Raw genomic sequence first — 21,143 nt, 5'->3', positions numbered from 1 at the left:
ATTTAATAAATATTTCAATTATATAGGTCGTTAAGTCGTGATAAAAGGAAATAAAAACACATAATACACATTTCCATTTAATTGGAAAAGTTAGTTTTATTATTACGACCACTAAATCGGGTGAGACTAAAAGCCCCATTAAACGACAGTATCGGGTAGAATATCACTGAGCTCCAACTCCCATCCATATATAAAGGGGAGTAAACTCCATTTGGAGACTTTTCCACCCTCTCTCTCTAGGCTCATTTTCGACTCCAAAACCGCGATTTCCGACTCCTAAACGTAAGAGTATCAACCCTAACTTGTTCTATGCGTGCATTATTGTCTTTTTAGCCAAAAAATCACAAGATTGAGACATGAAAAAGGAGTTCACGGCCTAAGCTCCTCCTTAGGCCGTAAACACCCAAAATGAGGCCAAAATGACCCCAAAATGTCCCTAAAGGCTTTGAAATGAATTAAGGGAATTACCTAGGAGTGTTTAAACATTAAATCACATGATTTTAGGGGGTAAAAGAGATTTTACGGCCTAGGAACATGCCAAGGCCGTAAACACCTCTTAATCATGTCAAAATGCCCCAAACACACTCTTAAAACACCCTTGGACTTAATACATAAATTAGGGGCTTATCATTTCGGGTTTAAACCATTTAAACACATCAAAATGGAGGGACAAAAGGAGTTTACGACCCAGGTATGTACCAAGGCCGTAAACACCCCTAAACATACCCAAATGATAGTTTTAATCCCCCCAAATGGCCTCACACTTCATTATAAATTGCTAGCAAGGTATTACGGGCTTGAAACTTCACAAAACTCAAGGAATGAGAGTTTACGGCCGTAAACTCCCTTAGGAGTTGTCCTTGGGCCGTAAACTCCATTAATATTCCCTTAAAGACCTTAAATCCACTCATGCCTTTTGGAATTGGACCTAGAAAAACTCCACTATCAAGATTGAAGCCTTAAAACACCCTAGAACCCCTCACCATGAGTTTACGGCCGTAAACTCATGGTGAGTAGTCCCTGGGCTGTAAACATGGTGTTGAGGGTTTACTCTCGGAGAGTAAACTCCATTCCTAAGCCATACACACCCTTAAATGTTACCCGGGACACCCCAAACACTTAACCAAAGTGTTTTCCGCTCCTTTGAGTGCATATACTTGTTTAATTAGTATTAAATATACTAATTGTATGTAAACATATGTTATCATGTGTTAAATAGGTCTCTAAGTGTGTCCAAATCCTTACGTGACACCGAACGCCCAAACGACACTTTCGTCGGACCTACTTACACCAGGTGAGTTCATACCCCTGAATGAACCTTTTAAATGTTTTTACATGCTTTATAGGGGGGAATACAAGTTAAACATGCCAGTTATCATATCAATCACATGTGATTGATAACACGCATGCATAAGATTTTACCACACTGTACACTGTTTTACCAAGTAGGATGCTATAATGGTTTTCAATTGTTTTAAAACTCTCACTTATACTGTGTTATCCAAATTCACTTTTAACTAGTTTATGAAAGATTTCCAAAGGTTTTCAAACATATTTTACAAAAGAATACAAATTATGATTTTTTCCCGAGTATAAAGGTTTTTCCTCAACGTTCCCCTTTTTCGACGTATATTCCTGCTTGTTAGTTACCGCTGCTTCGCTTTCACTTATTTTAAACTCCTACTTGATAACTCTTTCTCTTTGTGATATGCTTATACCTGTTGTTGCCTCTATTTCGCTTATACTTGTAGTCACTTATACTTGTTAGACGCTTTTACTTCACCAGTTGTCGTTTCCACTTCGTGATACACTTATACTTGGTACGCTTATACTTCACGATTCGGTTGTTCCACACTGTACAAATGCACACCACGATGATACATCTCCACTTATTACACACTTAGTCGTAGTTATATGTATGTCTGTGCTTATGTAGATACATATAAGTAACGATTGAAAGACTTAGGAAGGCGCGTCCGCCCTATTTCATTTTCTTCGTTGAGATGTGGTCTGGTGGGATCGGATGGCCGTCCGAAGGTCATTTGGTTCATTAGTTATATAATGTGTATATGAGTATGGATATACAGGAATTCTCTAGTCAGTTTAGTTAAGAGTCTCTACCTCTAGTCTACACTTACATTAGAAACACACTACCCATTGTTTGGAAGTCTCTACCTCTAGTACAACACTTACATTAGAAACCCACTCCCCTCTAGAAACACAATATCCTCTATTAGGGATGCATCTTCAGGACGCGGCCTTCTCCGGCGTCTAGTTGGTAACCAGAGTCTCCTGTAGGGAGAGCGGACATTGTGTGTATAGATCTATATGGGATTGACACCCCCGCACACTGACTGCTAGCTATAGTCCACGGCCCACCAAGCCAAGGGGTGACAAATGTCACATTATATAGACGCTTGTAGGGCGTCTGGTACTCTAGTGTCAGTTAGTATGGTTACGAGTATCTCGGGTTACCTTATAATTCATGGCCTTAAGGTAATGGTATTTCGCCAGCAATTTACACTGTATGCTGGTAATTCATTTTCAGAGTCACTCTGTTTTGACCCTACAAGACGTATCTTTTATTTGATATTGTCTGGGGTCTGTCTCCTCTGTTTTGACCTTACAAGACGTATCTTTCATTTGATATTGTCTGGGTTCTGTCTCCTATGTTTTGAATCTACAAGACGTATCTCTCATTTGATGTTGTCTGGGGTCTGTATCCACTGTATTCACTGTTTTAGACCTGGCTAGATGTATCTTTCATTTGATATTACCTGCGGTCTGTATTCACTGTTTTGGGCCTTACCAGCTGTACCTTTCATTTGGTACCTTCTGGGGTCTGTGTCTCTATTTGTTAGACTGAGCTAGGCATGTCGTTCGTTCGATACTCTCCTGGAGTCTATGATTTCTTTGCCTTAGTCAGCAGTCCTCACTGCTGAGGCATATGTTATTTCCCTATCGTCTCTTGCTTACTTTAATAATCAAATTTAGTATTTTGATAATGATAGTAATTAAGGGAAAATCACTTTTTACCATCTAACACTGACCAGTCTTGGTAGAAGGCTGCTTTGATTAAAGAAAATATAGGATTTTCTGGAAAGAACTCTAATACACTGTAAACACTTAAACTATTACTTTATGAAGCTATTTGAATGAAATGTCACTAAATACTTATGAACTCACCATCATTTGTAAAAATGTTGATACTCGCTTTTCAATTAACTTGTATTCTCAAGTAAGCATTAGATAGGTACATCTCGGAGCTGTTGGTGAAGATAGCTTACTACTGCGCTGTATCTATTCGATTATTTGTATTACTTTGATGTATTAATGTAACCAGGTAAAACTATTACTATTAATGCAATGTTTTGTTGTACTTTGATTACTATAATGCATGTGTTGTGATACTTGACATGACGTCATCCACCCCAGAACGTTTCCGCCGTTCCGGTTTTGGGGTGTGACATAATTCTTGATCGATCTTAAATTTAACAGTACGAGGCGTTTAGACTGTTAAATGATCACGAAGAATTCGTAACTCCTTCATACGGACTCTGTTTTCATTTGTCTTTTTACTGTTAAGTTCCTATTAATGAGATCTTCAACTCTCATTTAATTCACGTAAGCCAAAAACCGCTCGAACTAAAATTCGAGTTTCGGGTCGTGCACTGCTAAGCCGAATCTTAGAAAAATCATAACTTCTTCATACGAAGTCAGATTTGGGCATTCGTTTTATGGATTTTCTCAGTTTAACATATTATACGACTGTCATTTAGATCACTAAGGCTAAAAATTCCTCCATCGTAAAATCACTATTTACGCTTCCCGGTGCCGTGCCGGTTCCGTTGCGAAACTTCGACGAGTCATAACTTCTTCGTTATAACTCCGATTTCGACGCTCTTTATATGTACGGAAACCTTGTGACATATTCTACAACTTGGTTAAGATTATTTATTCTAAATAATCTTTTGTTGAAAAGTCATTTTCGACCCTATTACCTCTAAATTGACTAGCCCGGATTACGGGCGTTACACCAACTCCCATGAAACAATACGTTGGAACCCTTCCGAAATGCAACAAGTGTAACTTCCATCACACTGGGGCTTGCCGGAAGATGCATTGCAAAAACTGCGACAGAGAGGGACACACTGTCCATTTCTGTAAGGCACCAGCACGACGCATCAACCAGGTCCCTGGCTTTGGAGTAAGCCCAGCCTGTTACAAGTGTGGAGAAACGGGACACTTTAAAAGGAACTACCCAAGTGCAAGAGATGCCAGTGATGGTGGAAGGATGCTTGCGATCACCAAAGGAGAGACCACCCCGGAACTGCCCGCAAATATCAGTACGTGTTTCTAACATCGACGTTTAAATTCTAAATTTCTTTATATGTTAAATCTAGCATCGATTAAAGCATGCATAGTAGTAATGCCAATGATTAAACTGAGAGCATAAACAATAAGAAATTCCAAGGCCGTAATTTGACATCAGGCGGGTTATTCCTCACCATAATCAATTTCTTGTACTGCGAAAAGTTTCCCCCATCTTTCCTCTGAATTCTTGGATCCCCATTCAAAGTGCAAATTTCGGGACGAAATTCCCTCTAACGAGGGGATGATGTGACAACCATCAAATTATGGTCAATTCAAGTCAAATAAAGTCAACAAGTCAAACCAGTCAACTCAACTAACCCTTGTGTACTAGGGCTTACGTTATGTAATTACTAAACAACTCGATATTCTAATGAGAGATCTTAAATCGAAAAGTACGTACATCTAGACTTCCTTAACCTAAAACTATGGTAAGTAACAAACCAAACCGATAAAACAATGTTGCATACTCATCGGGAGTGTGTAAGATCCTTAAACAAGGCTTAACAGGGTTTACGGACCTTGCATTGCGAAGCCGGACACTCACATTTGTCACACACGAAACCTCTCTCAATCGTTTTCACTCTATCTCACTTTAATCGAGAATCTCTCCCAAATCTCTCTAAGCATGTGAAATCTCTCCTAGTATGATAAACCTCTCCAAGTATGTGAAATCTCTCTTTGTATGAGAAATCTCTCCAAAATGTGAAATCTCTCCCAAATCTCTCTTTGTATGAGAAATCTCTCCAAGAATGTAAAATCTCTCCCACATCTCTCTCAAAAGTTCCTTAAACTTTTTATAGTCTTTCGGGCCATCCTGACCCTTAACCGGGTCAAAAACGGCTTAAAACGGGGTAAAAACGAGTAAAATAGGCTTATGGACCAGAAACCCCTCTTAAGGAGTCGAACCCCCTTAAGGACCCAAAACCCCTCTTAGGAACCGAACCATCAGAAGCGAAAGCATGAGAAGCAAAGGTCAGAAGCGAACCCTCCTGAACCGAACCCTCCTGAGCCGAACCCTACTGAACCAAACCCTCCTGAGTCGAACCCGAAGCTACTGTTCATTCGGTCTACTTCGCTCCTGATACTTCCGGAACCGAAATCTCTCTCTCGGGACCGAACCTCACACAAGGCCCGAACCTGAGCCTCGGTCCATTTCGCTCCTACTCGCCCTTCGGTCTATTTCGCTTCTTGCTGTTTCGCCTCGTCTCGCTTCGGCCCAGCATCAGAAGGGACCGAACCTACGACCCCCTTACGAGAAGCCTCACTGGAAGACCATTTCCTTCTGGTTTTCGACTACGACTTCATTTTAGCTTCGTTTTTAATTGTTTTAACGCGAGATTTTCACCCAAAACTTTATTTTAACATATAAGACCCCTTAATTAATGATTAATCATGTTTTTAAGGATAAAACCTTATCCAAGAAGAGTGGGTGAAGTACAAAGGTTGAGTGTTGACTTTGCTTTACCTTATGACACAAGCAACCACCCCTACACCCACTCTATGACCAACCACACCTCCCCACCTTACCTAGGTCACTTCAATGTCCTTTCCACTCAATTATCAGCCTTCCCACATTCTTAGAGCTGGAACAACCCATCCTCTCTCCTCACTTCTCTCATTTGCTCTCATTTCACCAAGGATCCAACTCCACTTTTCTCTCAAACTTTCTCTATCAATTTCGAGATTCCAAGGCTGATCCTCAAGCTTTAATACATTCTTGGTAAGTATAATTCATCCTCCTTGTGATAATTACACTCCATTCTACTCCGACCATAGATTTCTTACACAAATTACATCATTTTGGTGTTAGATTCTTGAAAATCTTCAAGGCATCTTCAAGTGTTCTTGAATTGAACACTTCCCTAATCCATCATCCATCTACTGAAATCACTCAAGGTGAGTTCATACCCCTACATTTTCATGTTTTCTCAAGTTTTTAGGGGGGGGGGGGAATACAAGTTAAAACACCAAGAACATAACTAAACTTTTCTTACAGCCTTCATCAAGTTCAACTCCATTCACGGACTGTTTTGGACAACTTAAACATTTTAGTTTTCAAAACTGTATTAGGTGCAAATATTTCAAGTTCTTAGCTTTAAAATGACTACTTGCACATCTCCATATGATTTTTCTACAATTTATGGTGATTTTTACAAAACAACCTATCTTTTCAAACACAAATTCGGACCAGTCTGTGACTATGAGCATTTTAATACAAGTTAAAGGCTTCCAAAACTCATGATAAAAATTATGAGTAAACTAGACTCATTTTAGGAACTCTCAGAATTTACGGATCTAGTTTTCGACTTCGTATGATTTTTCTAAGATATTTCTAAAACAGTGCAAAAAGGTTAGGAGTTAGTTAACAGCTTATAACTTTCAAAACACTTTGTAACATGTTGAGCAAAGCGTTAAATCTTTGATAACTTCATATATTACAAGTATTTCTTGTAGTGGTACAATTATATAATAGAAAAAAACTCACTGAATTTATAAGAATCCTCCATCATAATCATTAGTACCAAACAGAGCAAGATAAACATAGCTATATTGTACTATACATTTGACTTACATAGAAAGGGTTCTTAAATACCACAAATAAACATACTAAATTATAATAAGTATAGTTAGGTTTCATATACATTTCCAACATTTTGATAAACTATAATAGGTATAGTTTATGATCATTTACATTACAAAAGGTATTTATACAAAAAGGGGTACAAATACAAAGTACCGGGTTTTTATACAAAAAAGGGTACAAATACAAAGTACCGGGTATTTATACAAAAAGGGGTGCAAATACAAAGTACCAGGTTTTTATACAAAAAGAGGTACAAATACAAAGTACCGGGTTTTTATTACAAAAAGGGGTACATATACAAAGTACCAGGTTCACATAAAATAGTTATTATGATATTAAAACTATATTTCATCTAGAATTGTTAGACTTCAACTATAATCTCTGAGCATATATGCTAGAGTCGTATAAGAATTTAGTCTCGATTGGCTTAGTATTGGTGGGGCCCGCCTCATCTCCTGTTCCTCGTTGGGTTGTGGACCCAGGGCAGACCCACTATATTCAACGTTTTATCTAACTTAAATCTTATATAACTTATATACGCTGGACGATTTTAGGAGAAATCTACAGGTCATTCTAGGGTTCATTAACACATCATATAAGAATATTCTGTTCACACTTAACTAAGAAAATATTGGATTTTCTGGAAATCAAACTCTGTCGATTTTACAAGGAAAACAGTTTCTACTCCAAACAAAACTCTTATGAACTCACCAACTTAATTGTTGACACTTTTTCAAAACTACTTGTATTCTCAGGAAATCAGTGAAACAGGAAAACTTCAGCGCTTTGAGGATGGGACGTTAAGTCGTCAACAATTTATTTTGTCATCATAATGTAATTGAATTTGAAACATGTAAACATATACTCTGGTGTAACATTTTCAATTATATTTATGATGGTTGTATTTACTTTGAGCACTATTATACACGTTGTTGTGATACTGTACATGAAGTCCTCCACCCCCAGACGTTTCTGCCATTCTTGGTTTGGGGGTGTCTGTAACAGCCCGAAATCCAGGTATCTTTCTATTTAGCCCTGCATCTTTGCTATGTTTCCATTTAGGGTTTGCATGTTAGGCGAGTACGTTGGGCGTACCAGGAGTACGCTGCACGTACTCGCGCGCTTCATTCGGACGCGTTCACCCTCGGCTACGCTGGGCGTAACCGGTCCAGACCTAAAAACCCTAATCCATTCGGAGGGCTATAAAAGGAATGTGTGGTTGGACTTCTCAGCCACCATCCCTTAGAGAAAAACTCTAAAGAGAGTGTGTGTTCGTTCTTAGGCCATTTTGTGAGTATTCTAAGCTTGGTGGTGCCATTCCAAGGTAGCAAAGGAGAAGAAGAGCTCATTGGGAAGGCTAGAAGTGCTGTTCAAGTGTGGATCTAAGCTTTGCAAAGGTTGAAGCTTCTTTATCAGGTAAAAAGTTCGGATCTTGACATATGGTTCATGTTATATGCTTCAAGTACCATTTTCTAGGGTTTTAGTCCCAAAGGTGGAAACTTTTTGTGCAAATGGTCTCCATAAGCTTAGATCCATCATATTTTTGGTCTATTGGAGTTGTAGACTCATAAAAATGATACCTTGGACGTGAATGTTACACCATGCATGAGATCTAGGTCCTTGAGTTGGAATAGAATGATGTTAAGAAGTGTTGGAGCCTTTACAGCCATGCCAAGGCTTAAAGGTCTCGACTTTATGGGTATAGACGCATAAACAGAGTCGGATCTAGAAGTTGGAGTAATGGCTTAGCCGATTAAGACCATAAATGAAGTATGTTAAAGTCTGATGGTTACGCTGGGCGTAACTCCTAGTACGTGCAGTGTACTGGGTGGAGACCCCGATCCATGGGTTGGCGATGTACGCCCCGTGTACATCAAGTAGTACGCCCCGCGTACTCACAAAGTTGACTTTTGTTGACTTTTAGGGTTTTGGTCAACATGAATACTTTGGGTCAAGGAAGGGTAAAATGGTCTTTTACCCTCTGAGGAATGACGATAAGGGGTAAAGTTTAATTGTGGAAGTCTTTGATTATTAAAACGATATTTTTATGATTAGGCGAGGTAGAGTCGTCGTTGGGATTTGGAGATAGCGAGTGCGAGAGATCTTAGACTTTCCACGAGGTGAGTTTTCTCACTATACTATACCCGGAAGGGTTTTATTGTGTGACCGGAAAGTCGGATATGTTATGAGTTATATGCATTATATGCGATAAGTTAATCGTTTTTATGTGCCATGTATGATATGCTTGATATGGCCGGAAGGCATTATGTTATGGGCCGAAAGGCGTATATGTTATGGGCCGGAAGGCGTTGTGATGTGGACCATAAGGTTGATGCGGGTAGGACCGGAAGGTTTACCTAGTCGGGACGGAAGTCCCCTGAGACACATGGACCGAAAGGTCAGGGCCTGGAAAGGCGTATGTGTGTAAGTTGTATTTTGGGTTACTCACTAAGCATTTATGCTTACAGTTGTTGTGTTATGTGTTTAAGGTACTAGCGAGGACCGTGGGAAGGTGCCGGCGTGATTGTACACACTGTCGGAGAAACTGTTTTTATGATCATGGGATGTATTTTGTTATGATAACATTGTTCACATTTGAATTTGGAATATTAAACGATGGTTTTTGATGTTTGCAAAAATGAAAATTTTGTTTTAAAATTTACCTTGTTACAAGTTGGTATCAGAGCCTTGGTTTGAGGGATTCGGATACACCTTCGGGCGTAACTGAACTCAAACCGGGGATTTAAAGAAAAAATTTAATTAATAAAAGCAATAAAAGTTTGATAAGAGATTTCAAAACAACCAAAGGGGAAGCAGTGTGTACGGTCAGCTAGTGCCCAAATGGTAAAATCCCCAAAATACTCTTACAATATGTGTTATGGGATATGTTATGATATGATACGCATGCTAGTAGACTAGGTATTCATATTAGGACTAGAGTGGCCTGATTTGTGATGCCTTAGTCTAGGGGGAACTGCTGCTATGAGAGGCTTTGAGAGCGAGTGGGTAGCCAATGCATGGCAAGAATAAAGTACTCATGATCCAGGGTTCGGGGAGGAGGACTTGGGGCGAATGTTGATGCGGTGTAGTTGGTAGTATTGGGCCCGTACTACTGAAGACACCGGGTTAGTGGGCAACCCAAGTAAGAATCCTTGGGTATCGGAGACCGAGTAGGGTTGCGTTATCGAGTGCGATTATGCTCGATGGAGTCTCTGATATCTTTATGTTGTATTTCAGAGGCATTATGGTTGGACCACGCCACAGGCCGGGTACGAGCGGTGTGAGTGACGAGGAGCTTCGTCAGATGATTCACGAGGAGGTGGCTGCTGTGACAACCCTAAATCTATTCCCGTTACAAACCCCATTTTCACTAACGGAATACGTTAACGTACGTTATTTTATGTAATATTTGGAATCGTTAATATCCGAATATCTAATTATATGCATGTCCTAATATCATTATAAGTAATATAACTCATACGTGCTAATCTAGTTTAACCTAATAGAGTTGTATTACTGTTTCAACCACTTCACCCGGGTAAAAAGTTTTGACCCCGTTAAACTTTAGCATCGAGTAGCCGTGTATCGGGTACAATACCCGAGACATATAAAAACACTTGGACACTTTCAATTGGACTCTTTTACCACAATTACACCTCTCTCTCACTACTTTCTCTCTCTAGACCCGAAATCGACTCCAAATCCGCGAATTTCCGACTTCCAAACGTAAGGATTCATCCCCTAACTTAATCTAATCATACTTTACTGCTTTTAGAGTCCAAAATCTTGAGAATCAAGGACCATAAAGGAGTTTACGGCCTAAGAAGCTCCTTAGGCCGTAAACCCCCAAAATCATGCCATAGATCAAGTTTTTCCTCATGTTAAGCTAGTATACTAATTAAGGCATGTATCTAGAAGGGTTTGGACACTAAAACACAAGGATTTGACATGCAAAAAGGAGTTTACGGCCCAAGCATGTGCTTAGGCCGTAAACACCTCAAACACCCCAAAAACACTTGTTTAAAGCCCCAAAAACTCATCTAGGGTGTTTGGCAATTTAGACTTGACAACAAGGAAGGCTTAAATGTATCAAACAACATCATTTGATGGCAAAAAGAGGAGTTTACGGCCAAGGCTAAGCTTGGGCCGTAAACACCCATATTTTTGTGTCAAACAAGTCCCAAAACCCCTCAAATGCATGTAAGGATTTTAGCTAAGGCCTTTGGAAGTGTGTTGTACCATTAAACTTCACATTTGAACACAAAATGAAGAGTTTACGGCCAAGGATGTTCTTGGGCCGTAAACTCCCCAAAAATGTATGCCAAATTGTCCCAAACTCACTATAGGGCCTTCTAGGATTTATCTAAGGTGTATGAGACTTTGTTGTACCATTAAAACATACATCTTGAAGGGTTTACAAGAGTTTACGGCCCAAGAACAAGTCTTGGCCATAAACTCCCCAAAAAATGTCACAAATTATGATGTTCAATCCCTTAAAATAGTCCAAGACACATACCACTAAATCAAGGAAGTGAAATAAGACCTTAAACATACACTTTGGAGTGCCACAAGAGTTTACGGCCAAACCTAGGGGGTTTACGGCCGTAAACTCCCAAAGGATGGCTTTTGGGCCATAAACTCCAAAAGAGTGATCTCGTGAACCCTCCCGTAAATCATTCATGACCTTGTACCACTCCCGGGAACCCCTTCTAGGCCTTAAAACCCCGAAAACGATGCTAGAATGTCCAAATACTATAATGAAAAGCATAAGATGATTAACTTCTTGTAAAATACATATTTCATATGACATTAGGGTCCTAGGAGGTGCTTAAGAGGTTATTGGGTATCAAACGCTCAATCGACACTTTTACCCGATTTACCCGATTTCCGCGATTTAAGGTGAGTTCATACCCCTTAATGAACCTTTCAAATGTTTTAAATGTTTTAGGGGGGGGGGAGATACAAGTTGAATATACATGTTTATGAAAAGTTATACAAAACTATTTTTCAGATTTCAGAATTAATCACATGTGATTCCCAATCTGTAGTTCAAATCACATGTGATTTATCACTATGCTTTATAAATAAGTCAATTGTTTTCAAAACTATCTTGGATTAACAAACAAGTTTTAAATGTTCCTTTCGTACAATACTTTTGTTAAATAAAACTCTTTATGAGAATGTAATCATACTAATATATTTATATAAGTAAGACTTGAAAGACTTAGGACCGATAGCTCGCCTTATTTCCTGTTTCTTGTTTGATTGTGGACTTAGGGTAGTAGTTATCCATCCGACTGTCATTGATTTCTTAATTATATATCTCATATATTAGTACAGATTATGAGTACTTCTTAATTCATTAATTACCTGAATCACTACTTGACTAGAACCACATACACTAAATTAACTATAATGGGTATAGTTAAGGACTCTATCCCTAGTTTCCACTATTACTCTACACTACTATAATTCTCTATATTATGAAGCAATACACTAATAAGAGAATACAATACAAGTTATACGAAAGATTACTACACTATAATACAAGAGAATGCACTAATCATGAGATAACTCACTAATCCACTACGGGATACTCTATACGCTATTCACTATGCCCGAAGTTTTCCGACAGGAAGACAACACTATATGTATAGATCTATACCGGGCAGACGCTATTACATCCCGACTGATAACTTCAGTCCGAGCCGCTCAGGCCCAGGGATGCTTTTACTCTACTACACTATGCATGACTGGGAAGGTCATGGGAGTTCGCTATTACTCACACTATTGGGAATATACTAGAAAGACACTATAACCGCACTAAAATACTAAAAGAAAGATGAAGTAATATCCCGAAGTAAATAAGTATCTAATACTAAAGGATGCTGCATCACTATTATATACTCTAAGAATAACTCACTATATTACATTACTTAATGTTCTGGAAAATATGGGATTTTCTAGGTTTCACCACTATTTATGATTTCAAACTTCAGTTTTCATAATAATGACTCTAATGCTTTTATACAAGTACTCACACTAAAACTCTTATGAACTCACCAGCTTTATGCTGATATTCTTTTCAAAATAACTTGTATCTTCAGGTCAAAGATAGACCAACAGCATTTTGGAGAAGATGGAGAATACAAGACCCATCTCTTATTTTTGTTTACTTTTGGTGTTTGTCAAACATTACAAAACACACTTGTAAATACACTTGCTATGTAAATGAAATGGTTGTATGATTCTTGTTCTTACTATTATACAATTGTGATGATACTGTACACTACGTCATCCACCCCGAAACGTATTCCGCCGTTATCGGTTTTGGGGTGTGACAGCTGCAACGATCCGGGCCGAGATTCCAGAGATGTTTGGGTCTATTAAGACCACTCTGATGGAGACTTTTGATGAGCGGTACGCCGTGGTGACTGAGGCCGCAGCCGCTGCAGCTACGCAGCTGTGGCCGCTGCCAGACCATAGGGAGGTGACTCGTTGCTGTTCCGGGAGTTCAGCAACACAAAGCCACCCGAGTTTGATGGGACGCAGGATCTGATCGCTGCGATGAGATGGATTGCTGATATTGAGGGATGCTTTTACACTTGTTCATGTCCGGAGCATCTGAAGGTACGGTTCGCTTTGAACCAGCTCCGCCTGGGAGCAAAGGATTGGTGGAAGTTCGTGACAACGAACTTCACTCTTGCGGAGGTTTTAGCCGTGACTTGGGAAAGGTTTACCTCTATGTTCAGAGATGAGTATGTTCCCCCGGTGGAGAGGGAACGATTGGTTCAGGAGTTCTTGACCCTCAAGCAGGGTAATGATTCAATTACGGTGATCACTCGGAAGTTTCATGAGAGGGCGATGTTTTTCCCTGAGCAGGTGTCCATCGAGCAGGCTCGAATGAGCCGATATTTGGGTGTACTGAGGAGGGATATTCGGGATTTCGTATCGAACTCATCATACCAGACCTTCGCTGAGCTCCAGGCAAATGCCAGGAAGAGAGAGATCGAGTTGGAGAATCAGGCCAGGGAGGAGGCCGAGTCTCAGTGGCTGGATCACCGGCCGGCTCAGTCCCAGCCGGCAGCCAAGTGGACCAAGTCCGCCGATTCGAGGACAGGGGGTCAGAAGGGCCGCACTTGCGTAAAGTGCGGCAAGGGTCATGAGGGGGCATGTCAATCGGGTGCTTGCTACAAGTGTGGCAAGGATGGGCACATTGCTAGGGATTGCCCCAAGGGATTTATGGTTTGCTTTCATTGCAACCAGACCGACCATCGGAAGGCCGAGTGCCCTCAGCTTCACCAGGGATCTGCGCCTACTGCTAGGGTTACCGAGACTCGGCCGGTGAAAGCCGAGGCTCCGAAGGCTCGTGGGAGAGCTTTTCAGTTGACTGCGGAGGAGGTCCGCGCGGCGCCCGATGTCGTAGCTGGTATGTATTCTTTCGTGTTTTTACTTTTATGCTAAGATATTGTGCTTATATTATGATATGCGTAGGTACCTTTCTTGTGACTTCTGTAGATGTCGTAGCTTCACCATGGATCTGCACCCGGTGTGGGTCAGTGTTTTGTTCAACTGCCAGGGCGAGGTAGATATTGCAGCAGGGCTGCAGTGGATTCATAGCCTATGTGATGGACACTCGAGTGGCTGCGGGGAGGCCAATTTCGGTTGACGAGGTTCCAGTAGTATGCGAGTTTTCGGATGTGTTCCCCGAAGAATTACCAGGTGTGCCTCCGGAAAGGCAAGTGGAGTTCCGTATCGATCTGGTTCCGGGAGTGGCGCCCATCGCCAAGGCGCCTTATCGCCTCGCTCCACCAGAAATGCAGGAGTTATCCTCGTAGCTTCAGGAGCTGTTGGGAAAGGGGTTTATTCGACCGAGTAGCTCACCTTGGGGAGCGCCGATTCTATTTGTCAAGAAAAGGGATGGTTCACACCGGATGTGTATCGATTACCGGGAGTTGAACAAGTTGACGGTTAAGAACCGATATCCGTTACCTAGGATCGATGATCTTTTCGATCAGTTGCAGGGGGCATCTTGGCTCTCTAAGATAGACTTGAGGTCGGGTTATCATCAGATGAGGGTTCGGGATGAAGATATTCAGAAGACTGCATTCAGAACTCGTTATGGACATTACGAGTTTGTGGTGATGCCTTTTGGGCTCACCAATGCCCCGGCTGCGTTCATGGATCTTATGAACAGGGTGTGCAGGCCGATGCTGGATCGGTCGGTGATCGTATTCATTGATGATATTTTGGTATATTCGAGGTCTAGGGAGCAACATGAGGAGCATTTGAGGGAAATTCTTGGAGTATTAAGATCGGAGAGGCTGTATGCCAAATTCTCCAAGTGTGATTTCTGGTTACGAGAGGTCCAGTTCCTAGGGCACCTTGTTAACCAGAAAGGGTATTGGTCGATCCGACCAAGATCGAGGCGGTGTTAAGATGGGAAGTGCCAAGATCGCCCACTGAGGTCAGGAGTTTTCTGGGATTGGCCGGCTATTATCGAAGGTTTATCAAAGATTTCTCTAAGATCATCGTGCCACTTACTAAGATGACCCGGAAGGGTGTTGCATTTTCATGGGGACCGGAGCAGCAGTCCTCATTCGAGACCCTTTGTCAGAAATTGTGCGAGGCCCCGGTGCTTGCACCCCCGGAAGGGATGGAGGATTTTGTGGTATACTGTGATGCATCGATATCGGGGTTAGGGGCGGTGCTTATGCAGAGGGGACACGTTATAGCGTATGCTTCGAGGCAGCTGAAGCCTCATGAGTCGAAATATCCCACCCACGACCTGGAACCGGGGGCTGTGGTGTTTGCCCTCAAGATCTGGAGGCACTATCTTTATAGGGTTCGGTGTACCATATACACGGACCACAAGAGTCTGAAGTACTTGATGGATCAACCAAATCTGAATATGCATCAGAGGAGATGGTTGGATGTGGTGAAGGATTATGATTGTGAGATCCTGTACCACCCGGACAAGGCGAATGTAGTGGCCGATGTGTTGAGCCGTAGGGCGGAAAGCGCCCCGATCCGAGACATTTGTATGAGGTTGACGGTGATGACTCCGATATTGGACACCATCCGAGGAGCTCAGGCTGAGGCTGCGAGACCAGAAAACCAGAAGAGGGAGTGGGTTGTCGGTCAGGTATCGGAATTCGTTACGGATGGACGGGGACTCATGACTTTTCAGGGGCGGATTTGGGTACCGTTTGTGGGCGGTACGCGTACTATTTTGATGGAGGAAGCGCATCGATCGAAATTCTCGATTCATCCTAGGGCTACTAAGATGTATTTGGACCTAAATAAGGAGTATTGTTGGCCCTGTATGAAAAGGGATGTTGCATGGTTCGTCGAGAGGTGCCTGACTTGTCGTCAGGTTAAGGCCGAGCACCAGCGTCCACACGGTAAATTGCAGCCACTAGAGATTCCTGAATGGAAGTGTGAACAGATTACCATGGATTTTATTACCAAATTGCCGAGGACTGCGAGGGGAGTCGATTCGATTTGGGTGATTGTGGATAGATTGACGAAGAGCGCTCATTTTCTAGCCATCAGTGAGAGCACTTCTGCGGAGAAGTTGGCAGAATTATATGTGAGGGAGGTGGTATCGCGGCATGGGGTTCCGATGTCGATTATTTCAGATCGGGATGTACGATTTACTTCCAGGTTTTGGAAGAAGTTTCATGAGGAGTTGGGTACGAGGCTGCATTTCAGTACCGCATACCACCCGCAGACGGACGGACAGAGCGAGCGGACGATTCAAATGCTTGAGGATATGCTCCGAGCATGTGTTTTGGATTTTGGAGGGAGTTGGGACACTTATTTACCCTTAGCAGAGTTTTCGTACAATAACAACCATCATTCCAGCATTGGTATGCCACCCTTTGAGCTATTGTATGGGAGGAGGTGTCGCACCCCCATCTGTTAGGGAGAGGTGGGGGCAGCGGGTGATGGGTAGCACGGAGATTGTACTCCAAACGACCGAGCAAATTCAGCAGGTCAGGCAGAGATTGTTGACTGCACAGAGTCGCCAGAAGAGTTATGCGGACAGGCGTCGGTCCGAGCTCGAGTTTCATGTTGGTGACCTCGTGCTCCTAAAGGTCTTTTCTTGGAAAGGAGTGAAACGATTCAGGAAGAGGGGCAAGTTGGGACCCCGGTATATTGGACCTTTCAGGGTAATTGCTAGGGTAGGTAGGGTAGCCTACCGGTTGGATCTACATGCTGAGTTGGGACAGATCCATAACACCTTTCATGTCTCGTAGTTGAGGAAATGTATTGCCGACGAGTTGGCAGTGGTGCCATTAGATGATATTCAGGTGGATGCAGGCCTGAACTATGTGGAGAGACCAGTGGCGATTAGGGATCGGAAGGTTAAGGTTCTGAGGAACAAGGAAGTACCCTTGGTACAAGTGTAGTGGCAACATCGGAAGGGGTCCGAGCTGACATGGGAGTCCGAGTCTGAGATGCGGGATCAGTATCTGGAGTTGTTTTCAGTATGAGACTTCGGGGGCGAAGTCTGGTTCTAGTGGGGGAGAATTGTAACAACCCGAAATCCAGGTATCTTTCTATTTAGCGCTGCATCTTTGCTATGTTGCCATTTAGGGTTTGCATGTTAGGCGAGTACGCTGCATGTACTCGCGCGCTTCATTTGGACGCTTTCACCCTCGGGTACGCTGGGCATACCCAAGATTACGCTGGGTGTAATCGGTCCAGACCTAAAAACCCTAATCCATTCGGAGGGCTATAAAAGGAATGTGTGGCTGGACTTCTTAGCCACCATCCCTCGGAGAAAAACCCTAAAGAGAGTGTGCATTCGTTCTTAGGCCATTTTGTGAGTATTCTAAGCTTGGTGGTGCCATTACAAGGTAGCAAAGGAGAAGAAGAGCTCATTGGGAAGGCTAGAAGTGGTGTTCAAGTGTGGATCTGAGCTTCGCAAAGGTTGAAGCTTCTTTATCAGGTAAAAAGTTCAGATCTTGACATATGGTTGATGTTATATGCTTCAAGTACCATTTTCTAGGGTTTTAGTCCCAAAGGTGGAGACTTTTTGTGCAAATGGTCTCCATAAGCTTAGATCCATCATATTTCTGGTCTATGGAGTTGTAGACTCATAAAAATGATATATTGGACGTGAATGTTACACCATGCATGAGATCTAGGTCCTTGAGTTGGAACAGAATGATGTTAAGAAGTGTTGGAGCCTTTACAACCATGCCAAGGCTTAAAGGTCTCGACTTTATGGGTATAGACGCATAAACAGAGTCGGATCTAGAAGTTGGAGTAATGGCTTAACCGATTAAGACCAGAAATGAAGTATGTTAAAGTCGGATGGTTACGCTGGGTGTAACTCCCAATACGCGCAGCGTACTGGGTGGAGACCCTGATCCATGGGTTGGCGATGTACGCCCCGTGTACATCAAGCAGTACGCCCCGCGTACTCACAAGGTTGACTTTTGTTGACTTTTAGGGTTTTGGTCAACATGAAGACTTTGGGTCAAGGAAGGGTAAAATGGTCTTTTACCCTCTGAGGAATGATGATAAGGCGTAAAGTTTAATCGTGGAAGTCTTTGATTATCAAAATGACATTTTTATGATTAGGCGAGGTAGAGTCGTCGTTGGGATTTGGAGATAGCAAGTGCGCGAGATCTTAGACTTTCCACAAGGTGAGTTTTCTCACTATACTATACCCGGAAGGGTTTTATTGTGTGACCGAAAGGTCGGATATGTTATGAGTTATATGCATTGTATGTGATAAGTTAATCGTTTATATGTGCCATGTATGATATGCTTGATATGAGCTGGAAGGCATTATGTTATGGGCTGGAAGGCGTATATGTTATGGGACGGAAGGCGTTGTGATGTGGACCGTATGGTTGACGCGGGTAGGACCGGAAGGTTTACCTAGTCGGGACGGAAGTCCCCTGAGACACATGGACCGGAAGGTCATGGCCTGGAAAGGCGTATGTGCGTAAGTTGTATTGTGGGGAATTCACTAAGCATTTATGCTTACAGTTGTTGTGTTATGTGTTTAAGGTACTAGCAAGGACTGTGGGAAGGCACCGACGTGATTGTACACACTGTCGGAGAAACTGTTTTTATGATCATGGGATGTATTTTGTTATGATAACATTGTTCACGTTTGAATTTGGAATATTAAACGATGGTTGTTGATGTTTGCAAAAATGAAAATTTTGTTTTAAAATTTACGTTGTTACAGTGTGACAACAAGATATAAGAATAGAGTCATCAAGTTTGAAGCTTTATACCACCAGAAGGTAGATCAAATCAAGATGCACAAAGCCTGGATCTACAAGCTTCAAGCAACCCACACTTCTCCAAGAAGATCATCCTTCTTCAATGAGCACTAAAAAGCAAGAAATATCACCAAAATCTCAAGAACCACACCAATAGGAGCTAGGGTTTCATTTATAGGGTTTAACGGGATGGAGGCTGAAGATAAGAGGGTTTGGTGTTGATTTAAGGAGCTTAAATAGGGTCCAAGACCGTAAACTAGGGTTTAGGTCTGACTAGAGTATGCCATGCGTACTCCTAGTATGCCCAGCGTACTCCAAAGGAGTCTCGCGACTACCCTGCCTAGTACGCCATCGTACTTCCATGTACGCCCTGCATCCTAGGCTCACCCCAAAATTGCCAATTTCCAAAGGCTATAACTTCTTCGTTCTAATTCCGTTTTCGACAATCCTTATATCCTTGAAAAAGGTAACGAGAAGCACTACACTTCTATTAACTCATCCTTGCCTTAAAACTTTTCATACTAAAATACAAATTTCACAAATAGCCTGAACTGACACATTACCGATATACCCTTGAGCTCCAAAACACGAACTGGAACTTTTGGATCACCTAATCTATAATACCCACATACAAAAAGGGTCGAAATCGCTCTTTCCTTAAGAACCAAAGCCTTATGATAACTGATCTTCGGGTCACGACCCTGAATAATGAAACGATTCGAAACCAGGTGTTACAGTATAAATTTTATACCTTCAAAAGATGCAAAAGATGAAGTAGTTTCTGGATCCACAAGCTTACAAGAAACACATCCTTCTTCACTAGTCTTCTTCTTCAATAAATGAGCACCAAAATCACTAATAAGCTCCAAACTCTCACATACAAGGCAAAGACTAGAGATTAGGGTCTACGAGGGAAGGGTGACTGATAAGAAATGTTGAAGGGAGGCATAAGGTGGATTAGATAGTGGAGAAGACCCTTAAAATTTGGATTCGGAGACTGAGCTAGTACGTAGTGCAAACCATACGTATGCCCTGCATACCATATGTACTCCCAATGTACTAGTAGGGTTTCGCGATCCATGTCTCGCACAAGTATGCTGCACGTAGCTCTCGTACGCCCAACTTACAGGCTGATTTTCGTTTCTTTAAACAGTGAGGGAACAAAAGAGCAAACCTTAAATAGTAGACTAAGGACTAGAATGAAAATACCTGAAAATAGGATGTTACAAGATAGATTGACGATGTTTGATAGGCCAACTTAAAAGAAGGGGATTATGATGCCGGTGGTGTTGGCCTTTGGTTAGTTTTCGTTGATTAATACATATAGATGTATATAGATATGGTCATATGGTATACAAATATGGTGTTTAATGATCAAAGAAAGAGAGGGTTGATTAATACATATAGATGGATTGGTGGTCCTTTTGACCATATTTGCTTGTGAATTTTGTCCCTCGGAAAACTGAAACGACTAAATTGACCTATTGACATTTATTTTATGTTTTTTCTATTTAATTTAAAGCTTTATAAAATTTAAATCTCTCTCTCTCTATCTCTCTCTCTCTCTCTCTCTCTCTCTCTCCTTCCCTCTCTTTATCTATCTATCTATCTATCTATATATCTATCTATCTATCTATCTATCTATCTTTCTTTCTTTCTTTCTTTCTTTCTTTCTTTATTTCTTTCTTTCTTTATTTCTTTCTTTTTTTCTCCCTCCCAAACCTAAAGCATCCACCATAGGAGCAAGATTAAAGAGTTCTTGGATATGGAACACCAAGATTATCATTTAAATTTTCGCCATCTTCACTCCCTACCTAACACCACCCTTCTCTGCTGCAATAATTATCGATTCGTACTTAACCCTTCTTCCGTCGTCGACTTCTCCATCAAAATCTGGATTTGTTCCTTCTGCCTCCATGGCAATCCCTTTCCTC

The sequence above is a fragment of the Lactuca saligna genome, chromosome 4, assembly GCF_052625555.1.
Source record: "Lactuca saligna cultivar CGN05327 chromosome 4, ASM5262555v1, whole genome shotgun sequence".
NCBI classification, from domain to species: domain Eukaryota; kingdom Viridiplantae; phylum Streptophyta; class Magnoliopsida; order Asterales; family Asteraceae; genus Lactuca; species Lactuca saligna.
Note: the sequence above shows the minus strand (reverse complement) of the source record.